General features: G+C 30.7%; 1 long non-coding RNA gene across 1 annotated transcript in view; it reads left to right on the forward strand.

The window, feature by feature from the left end:
* LOC139425713 (uncharacterized) overlaps nt 1-8,275 on the forward strand; it is a 92,705-nt gene extending 84,430 nt beyond the window's left edge. The window contains exon 3 of the long non-coding RNA XR_011636875.1: nt 7,959-8,275. This is a non-coding gene — a long non-coding RNA (uncharacterized lncRNA). The remainder of the gene's footprint in view (nt 1-7,958) is intronic.
* The last annotated feature ends 673 nt before the right edge of the window (nt 8,276-8,948 follow it).

The raw sequence follows: 8,948 nt of genomic DNA on the forward strand, positions 1-8,948 counted from the left end.
TCTGTATTCTTACGCCTCATCAATTTATTTATTACTCAAAGCAAATCGTTTAATCTTTCCTTATATGGAAGTGAAAGATCTTAAAATAACTTCTCTTTTGAAGTATTAATCTAATTATTATTCATTGGCATGTTTTTAGCCTTGAAGTCCCAAAATAGAATTTCTACCCTTATCCTTTACTAAAGATATTTAATAAAAAGGAATGAAGTTTTAATGCTTTTATTAATACAAAAGTATTTAATTTTTGTATTACATATATATTACGAAATCGCCTGCAATGAATTTATAAGAATCACTAAGCATTGCTAACAAAAAATAATATAATAATAAAGAAAAAAACTAGAACGAATGTTCCTTATTTAGTAAATGTAAGAATTCTGTATTTATTTTACTTTTTCCACATTATTTTTTTAAGTGTAAAAAAAATGCCTAAAATAAAATATCGCAATCCTATGAATTAATAATATGTTTCAAACTATCATTTCACTTGTTCTATCATAGAATTAAAAAGAGGCAAATGACAAGCAAAACAGTCATGAAACAAGTATTGACAAATAAAACACAACCCCGAAATAAAACCCGTTACTGATAGATATTTTTAATTAGCAGAATATTCCATAACCTTGTCAAAACTGAAACATGATTTACTTTTCTCAAAATGCGCCAAAGAGAACAAGTTCGCCAAGATGAAGGAAAGAGAGTAAACAAATACACTACTTTAATAGCCGGTTTATAGTTTTAAAAAAAAAGTGTTGCCTCCACCCACGCATTCATAACCGTACAGTGGGTCGTGCGACCCTGTGTTCTCACTTTTTCCTTTCACAGTTTTGACCCGAACATTTCACCTTTATTCCATTAGTGTGTTACACCTAGTTCATTTTAAGTCTACATCCGACCATCTGCCCACTCATCGGAGAAGGGCGAGTTGCTGTGTGTGTTATGGAATGGGTGGTAGTGAAAAAGTAAGGGGCTTTTTCCATATTGCAATTTGAACAATATCGATACCATTCGAAAAATAGTAACCATTTAGGAAATTTAAGATTCTGTATTGCATGAAAATTTCTAGCTTTTGATGCAGCTTATTACATGGATTTAATTTGCTTACGAAAGTTGTTTCAGATATACACGAAAATGTCAAAGTTAAACATTTGAATGGTACCACGTGATTTTTTAAAAAAAATAACTTATCGTGAGACTTTTATGAATCAATTTACTCAAGAAATACTATGTAAAATAAAAATTAAACTTATTAAATAAATTAATCAAACAAAAATAGTGTAAACATGCATTTTAAATCAAAATACTTATGCATGCCATTTTATTTCTCCTGCGATTCTTTGAAACTAGATGGTATACTTTAAATGATTTCTTTAAAACGTTCCTACGTTATGTCAATTCATATATTGAATACCAGCAATTAAATTTTAAACAGCTATCGTTTCCTAATTGCTTAGCAACTGATTATAACTGTTTATGCTTAAAAATTGGTATTTAATTTTATACTCTAGTGCAGGGCCGGATTTACGTATAAGCTAAATAAGCTGTAGCTTGGGGCCCCGAGATGGCAAGGGCCCCCAGATCTAACTTTTCCTTCTTTTTTTAAAGTTTTATTCAAAGCTGGAGCCCTCTGAAAACTAAAATACATTTTTTTTTTCCTTTTTACATTGGCGGACGCTTTTCAAAATCTAATAGAAGTGTTTACAAATATAAAATAATTGTTACTCTTCACTTTTCTAACCAAAAGAGCAATAAAAAGGCCTTTTTCCTGATGAAAATATCCTGTAGCTTTCGTAGCTACCAGTGATGGGAATAGTCCATGGATCCTAAAAAGCGGTACTCTAGACTCTATGGAGTGGTCAAATAGCCGCCTCAATTTTACACTGTGGAAAATGTTTTCAGCTTCTTTAAATTGCTGTGGGCTCATTTGTCCTTCTCCACAAAAACACCCTTTTGTCTGATTTCTGGGCAAAACATTTCTAGGACTGTGGGAGAATCTTGTGTTTTAAAGAAAGTGTTTTAAAGATCAGGACATGTATCAGGCTTCAATTTTTTTACTGCCACAAAATTTATCAGAGACAATTCGTTAGATTTCAATACGGGTTATGTTTTTTCTTTAATTAAATATTAAACATTAACTAATATTTGTCTTTCAAAGCTTTTCATTCTGTAATAACGAATGTCAAGCATTTAAAGTATCCAGTTCAAGAATGTCAAGTATCCAAATGACTTCATTTATTAAATTAAAAAATAAAAAAAAAATAATAATAAAATATCCGCAAGGCAGGTGTGTATATTTGGGGCTGATGATTATGAAATCTAACACAAAACTGTGAGATCGCTCGCTCTATTCCAGCTGATGACAGTTTTTAATTACTATTTCTTAACACTGAAAAATGCATTTCTTATTTATTTTAAAGTATGCATGTTAAAAACTAATAATTTAACAAGTATTTAAAAAACTAGAAAGCTACACCCCCTGTTCATTTTGCACACTAACCCTCATGGTTGCTTCTGATTAATCATTGCAGATTAAGAGGAAAAACGGTTTATTTCCATCTTTTTATTCTACAAAAATTACGATTGAATTTCTATTTACATTTTGAAAATGACTAAAATTTGGCAAATCAATAAAATTGGTACCTCCTGCAGAGTTATTACCCAGTGAAGATGGACTCAAGGGCACTGAGTTCGAATCCCAGTGTTGACTGGTCGATACGAATTCTACACCCGGCTTATACCAGCCACTGTACCGAAGTAAAATGTCCTCAGTGATAGACGGATCATAGGTTAGAGTCCCCTTGTTGTCAGACTGACAGTGGAAAGCTTTTGTGGTATTCCTCATCATGTAACTTAAATTCTGGTCAGTTCCATCAAAACGTCCCCCTTCAAGACAAAAATTTCTTCCAATAACTGATCCTGGAGTTCCCTTGTGTTCTGAATTGAGTTTAATATTAGAAGTCTAATAAGTGGAACATTAGTAGTCGTAAACTCGAAATTGGGTTGACTGTTCAATGACTATTATAAAATAAACTAATAATTTGGCCGGGATAGCCTGTTTGGTAGGGCGTTGAACTCGTGTTCGTGAGAATGGGATTTCGAATCCAGCCGGCCGAAGAATACCCATGTATAAAATGGTGACTGGTGCATGTTAAATCTGCCGTGGTCACAAAGTCCTCTAAGTTCTCACAACAAATCAATACCTCTGGGTACTGATCCAATTCTCTTGTCATCTGGATTGAGTTCTAAATTATAAGATTATTATTCAATATTATACGGAGTTAAACATTTGTAGTCGTAAACTCAAAATTAAGTCGGTTGTTCAGCGGCGGTTATAAAAAAATGAAACTAATAATCAAATTGTATTTTCTTATGTTCTTTCTAACTCCTTGCTTATTTTTGACACACCTTCATAATTTCATGCTTTTAAGTCATAGAGCAGCAAAGCGAAATGCAACGTTTAAAAAAAAAGAAGAAAAAAAAAAACAATTNAAAAGGGCCCCATCATTTTCAGTAGCTTAGGGCCCCGCCAAGCTTAAATCCGGCCCTGCTCTAGTGCTTATTGTCTAATTCTTCTTTTCAAACTTTTAAGAAAAATATTTTATTCAATAAGATTTTGTTAACTGGCTTAAAGTAATTTATATAACGTAGAAATATGGTATAAAATATGATTGGAGGTAATAGATTTACTAAAGAATTGTTTTGAAGTTCTTTGGGTACAAATATGTGAATGATTTTTATATTTTAATACATTGGTTTGATTATGCATTGAACATGAAGTATGCTATATAAAGTTTGGAATTTTATTTGCTTTAAATATCAAGTTTTAGTTAGTTGTTTTATATTTATTCCTTATACAAAGGAGATACAACTGCTTAATTCCTTACCGGACACTTAATTGTGTCAGGAAAAGATGGAAGAAATTGATCTTAATCTTATTAAATGGCATGACATTAGAGTCTTGCCTTAGTTCTGTATATCACTGTATGTTATTTTTTGTCTCTTCAGTTTCAAAGCTTCTAAACTTAAATCATGATACTTTTAAAAGGATTTTGTTAACGATTAAGTTTCAATAGCTATTGTTTAAAATTAATTCCAATTTAATTTAGCATCTAAATATTATAATGGCATAAAAGTGGGGAAATTTGTAAGTAAGATGTTTTACGTTTAAATTAAGAGTAATATCAGGACAGTAATGCTATTCTAATTGAATGGATTTAAGGAATTTTGTGTTTTAGATTTTCAGTGGCATACATATTTTGTCTCAAACTTTATGTTTCATTTATTTTATTTCATAAACGCTGTTATGTTTTATTTATTTCAGTTCTCTTCAACCCTTAAATGATTCAACACTTCTTGTAAATGCTTGTTATGATCAGTTTATTTCTTTTTCTTTCTGAAAACCATTTCCTTGTTGTGGCTATAAACAAGGATAATATAATACCTGGCTGAACTGGAGCCTTCCGCGCCACGCGAACAGTCAAGGGTTAAAAGTGAATCCGTGCATAAGTGAGGTTCTAATCGAAGTTCAATAAATAAATATTTCAACCTATAACCTACTAATAAGACACGTTCAACAAATAAAAATGAAAACTGAAGAAAATAGTTGACCTAAAAAAATATATAATAATAAATCCTCTTCTAAAGCATCATCTTCATTTTCTATAGTACCATAATTAACAATCTCGATTCATGCAGGTCATAAGGGTTGTAAAAAGTGTACTTGAAAGGTTAATATTAAGAAAAAGTCCTGTTTATGAAGCTTGTTAAGAGGTAAATATTAATGAATGTGGCATGTATGGCTGTACTTTATTTAGTGCAATATTTCTGATAACGGCAAAAGTTTAGGTGAGGATTTGATGAGATTAGTAAGACAAACGGGGTACCATTTGGCAATTTAAACAAAGCGCAATGTATTCACTATGAAGCATGGCCATGACTCGTTGTATGTACAGAACTAGTTTTCTTTTCCGAGATCATGAAATAAATTTATTTGTAATGGAAAATGTACTTTATAAACAGGTTCCTATTGTTGCCATATTTTTAAATTATGTTTCAGTAAAACAACGTTATGCGTCTTTCAAGGAAGCGATTTAAATCAACGTATAATCATAGCAGTGGAAATCACGGTAAAACTTTAATTTTGGTATCGTAATACACTTGTTAATTTGACATCTAATATTATTGATTTAAAAAAAAAACTTCTTTCCAGCAATCTGTTTAATGACCCTGAAATAAACTCTCTTTATTTTCAATTTCTAAACTTTTTGTGTCTTTTATCAGCCACAATGAGGAAAAAAAAATTATATTTAAAGCCTCACTTTAGATATTTAACCACACGTAGAATTTTTTCGAATCCAGATGAAGTATTTATGTATTTAAACAAACAAAACGACGAAAAACTAAAAACTTGTTTCCTGAAACTGACTCTTTTTCGTCGTATAAACGAACTATTTTAACATTACATAAAGAATGAATTGGGACTTCAATGAATTGAATGAATGAAATGAAACGACGCATCGTTTTAAGCGTCGCGGCATATAAATAAAAAATGGGTATAAATAAGAAAAGTATTAAACGGTGCCTTAGTAAATTTTTAAACTCACCACAAAGCCACTCAGACTTTGTTTTTCACTAAAATCTTCAGTTAAGCAGAAAAAAAACAATAAATTTTTTAAAAGTTTTTTTTTTTCCAAACTATGCCTGGAACAACCATATTTTACATATTTTTGTTGCTATAATTTGGTATATGAGTTTAACGTAATTAGCGCATTCAATTAAAGAAAAGCTTAAGTTGCCGCATTTAAACATGTATGAGCATAAATTTTAAATTTATTTAAAGTTCAAAGGAGATAAAAAAGAACTGCAAGAATAATGTAGCATCAGCAGTATAATTTGCAAGAATAATGTAGCATCAGAAGTATAATTTGCAAGAATAATGTAACATCAGAAAAATGCACGCGCTTATTAATAAAAAAATTAGCTGTAAAATTAAGCTTATTAGCTATAAAATTAAGATTTGATGGTGATGAAAATGTATCAACTCATTTCCTAACTAATAAATGTACTTATTACACGGATTGTTCTTTTATCATTAATCTGTCTTAGATTTTGCTATGTAAGCAGTGGCGTAGCGAGCTTAACTCGCGCCCGGGGCACAATACCCTTTTAGCGCCCCCCCCCCGCTCCCCCATTCGAAAACCATGTGTTCGATATTATATGTAAAATATACTCGCAAATTATTAAATAAATAANTTTGTAATGTAAATAAATTTATATATATTTCGTTATATTTAGTACATTTTTGTGATTTTTATATTTAAGGCAAATAATCAAGTTCCGTTATTTACATCTGAGCACCAATAGAAATATGAATTTGTTTTAAAGATTTCTTTTTTTTTTCTATTTGTGCATGCTTGAGGCAACTATTTTTAGTCAGCGACATTGCTGTATTATTCGAATATCTTTTTTCAGTAGTACCTATCATCGCCACAAAGAAAATTAAGACATTGAAATCGTTGTGTTCTTCAGTTTAGAATGAAAAAATGTCTTTCCCTTCTTATTAATTGCATCTTAATTTACCGAATATCACCAAGTAGGTATGATTTATTTGAAAAGTAAAACTAAAATGGTAGGGAGATTTCCCTAAAATAAGCTTTTAAGCCGATAATTCTATCCAGATGTCATACAAGAATATTTATTATCCCTATTCACTGTTACGCTTTAGAAGTATTTCCTGGCGGCTTAAATTTATTTTTATTATCATAAATGCTACTCTCACTGCTGAGGGAACGTTTTGCTTGAATAAAAAAAGGAGAATATCTATAACATAAATAACATAGAATATTTGTTATTTTAAAGTGATGCAGGCTGAAAAATATTTGTCAAATTTAATATAATACATGAGCCGCTTGGCATTTATATTTCTTTATAGTTTACCAAACATGCTAAGGTAAATATAATAACAGTGATCTATTTTTAAAGTATAAAGTGTTCTTTCGAGAACTGGTTTACGTTTCGGTTATCTAAACAATTTTTTTTTAAATGTAACTTTCTTACAGTTTACGAAGTATTCATGCGTTACAGTAGTTTATTGACAATATCAAAATATATGTACAATGATCTGTATTATATTTTAACCATATGAATCTTGGATACAGCGAGCTATTAAAAAATAATTTATCCTGGCATAATAACATATAAATAATGTAATAAAAATGTACAAATACTGTAAAATATAAACACACTTTTTGATTTGCACTAAAATTTGCGAAATGCTCATTGTAATGTAAAATTTGCGATTGTTTTTTGAAACGCAAATGTGGGATGGTAGTTCATTTATCCAAGTTTATCATCATATATTTGATATGGAATTTTTGTTTATTGTTGATTAAGACATACTTATGTTTGATGCAGTTTTAAAAAATGATAATTATTTTTATGCATTAAATATTATTCTAGAACATTGGTCTGACTAGGCATCAACATAAAAAACTCTATCTTTAGGATCATCTATGAGGAATTAATAAATAAAACTGAAATGAAATACGATTTTTAAATAAAACATTCTAAGACGAAAAAATAAGCTTCCACTAAGCCTTAATTAGACGAGATAGAAAATTTATTCACAACTAACAGCAGCCAATTAGTAATTAAATTTTGATACTAACACTTTTTTGCACATGCTAATATTAATAACTGGTTAGGTCGAAGCATAAAAAATTGATAATTTATCATTCTGAAAATTTCTGAACCTATGTTTTTTTGTTGCTCAGCTCTTACTTTCGGATAAAAATTTCTGTAATTTTGAGATACTATTAATTTTAAAATAAATTTATTTTCTTCAGAAAAACACGCGTTCTACGACTTTAAAATACCCTTCCCATCAAATTTTTATGGCACCATGAAATTGATTTATTTTGTTTTACGAAGATTTTATATTATACAAACTACGCTTACAGATCTACCTCCTCGTGGTGTACCCTGGTAACGTTTTTTGACGGCTAAGAGATCTGTAGTTTCCGGCGTGTTTCGACTGTATACCGGACATGACTGCCTAGCCGCGCACCTGTTTCGTTTAGGGCTGGCACCTGATCCCTATTGTTCTCTGTGCATGAGCCAAGCTGTTTTGGATGGCAGCCACATCCTGTGCTGCAGGGCCCTCCGCGGGTCGTCGTCTACCGAGCGATATTGGGAAGCAAGAGCGCTCCTGAGGAAATGACTTTTTACTTTCTTGTTTTGTTCCTGTGTTTTTGGTTTTTAACATGTCAATTCACCTCTGCCAATACCAATTCACCTCTGCCATTTGAAATAAATAAATAAACAAACTCTAAAGGTCTCAGTTGTTAAATTTACTAATTGATAATCGTTAAATGTGTAGGTGGAGTAAAAGAATATTTCAAGTGCAATTGGCCCAGCCATCGCAAGTGTGAGGGAAGGAGGCATTTCTCAGAGCTTCTCATTTTGAAAGCTTAAAGGACCTCCAAGGAATTTTTTATAATATATATGTTTGTTTAAAAAAATTCAAGAACTTCATTTATTTATTCCTATAGTCTATTAATAAAAAATGAACCATCATTTAATGGTTTGAAATAAAAACATTATTATCCAAAAATTGTTGCTTATTCTTAAGATGTTGATTGATAAAGACAATCATATGCTATGTTTTTCTATGTCATTTGCTTTTTTGTATGATCCGTAAGTAAGGACATTTAAAAAGGCCTCGAAAAAAAAATTCCGGGGTTCTACAAAATTTATCGATGGCAATGGTATTAAGGAACAATCATTACATGAGTAGTTAAGAAAATCTTAGCAACTATTTAAAATTCAAGGAGAGCAAACGCTAAGACGCTACCAGTTTAAAGGTTTGTTGAAAATTATAGGTTTTACCAACTGGTGGTTTGCGGGCAAAAAATAAGGGCAATGTATAATCGTTATTTTCTCGAACTCAA

The sequence above is a fragment of the Parasteatoda tepidariorum genome, chromosome 5, assembly GCF_043381705.1.
Source record: "Parasteatoda tepidariorum isolate YZ-2023 chromosome 5, CAS_Ptep_4.0, whole genome shotgun sequence".
Lineage (NCBI taxonomy): Eukaryota > Metazoa > Arthropoda > Arachnida > Araneae > Theridiidae > Parasteatoda > Parasteatoda tepidariorum.